Source organism: Peromyscus maniculatus, chromosome 8, assembly GCF_049852395.1.
Source record: "Peromyscus maniculatus bairdii isolate BWxNUB_F1_BW_parent chromosome 8, HU_Pman_BW_mat_3.1, whole genome shotgun sequence".
NCBI lineage: Eukaryota > Metazoa > Chordata > Mammalia > Rodentia > Cricetidae > Peromyscus > Peromyscus maniculatus.
Genome location: NC_134859.1, coordinates 103,332,772 through 103,333,635, shown reverse-complemented (window position 1 = coordinate 103,333,635; position 864 = coordinate 103,332,772). Strand labels below are relative to the sequence as shown.

At 46.5% G+C, this 864-nt stretch overlaps 1 non-coding gene across 1 annotated transcript; it reads right to left on the bottom strand.

The window, feature by feature from the left end:
* Positions 1-323: 323 nt before the first annotated feature.
* Positions 324-454, bottom strand: LOC121831889 (small nucleolar RNA SNORA70). Its single transcript, XR_006075486.1, has one exon. It is a non-coding gene; the product is annotated as a small nucleolar RNA SNORA70 (small nucleolar RNA).
* Positions 455-864: the final 410 nt, after the last annotated feature.

Genomic DNA, 864 nt, shown 5'->3' with positions numbered 1-864 from the left:
GGGGATCGTGACTGGGGACATATTTCACCCCATAGTTTTTAGGGATGAATTGCATCTCAGCTCCCAAGTCCTCATTTCATCTACATCAAACTTGGTGAAGCCCCACTTCTTGGAGATACGGATCTTCTAAGGGCCAGGGAACTTGAACTTGGCTCTACAAAAGGTCTCAGACATGTGTTCCTTATTCCACGGGTTGGTAGAGATGGACATGATGACCTGGCCCAGTCACTGTGCCCTGGAGCTTCCCAAAGACACACTGACCACCTGTCTAGAATCTAATTTAGGGATGGCATTGTGATCAGAGATATGAATATCTACCAGAAAACTGCCTCCAAAGTCCCCTAGGGCAACTCAGGTAGGCAACAGACTGCCCACACTACGAAGGCTGCTGTTTGCTGCCATTGCATGCCAGGCCCCCATGAGGAAAGGAACCTGGCTGCCTAGTTGGCTGCAGACATGGACTGTGTCTTTCACATCCCTTTCATCTTCCATGTATGGAAGCTGCTTGCCCCGTGCATCTTTGCCTGTGTGTACATAAGCTATATAAAGTGAAAGATTTCCCCCATCTGACATACAGAAATATAAGGGTGAGTAATACTGTCCCTTCTGGTTGCCAGGCAGTTCTGGTATTTATATTGATTTTAGCTCATGATGCTTACAGAGATTTAATTATCCTAAGAATCTAATGTTCATGTTAATTTGGGAGAGGATGGAGATTTGGTTTCTTAGGCAGAGCCAAACATTTGAGAGCTGGTTGATTCGTAGCCCCAGAAGAGCTGCCAGCAAGACTTTGGAGCAAACTTTCAGCCTTGCAACTCAAGGCAGAACAGAGACGGCATTCCTGATTTCCAAAGGCTTTGCGCA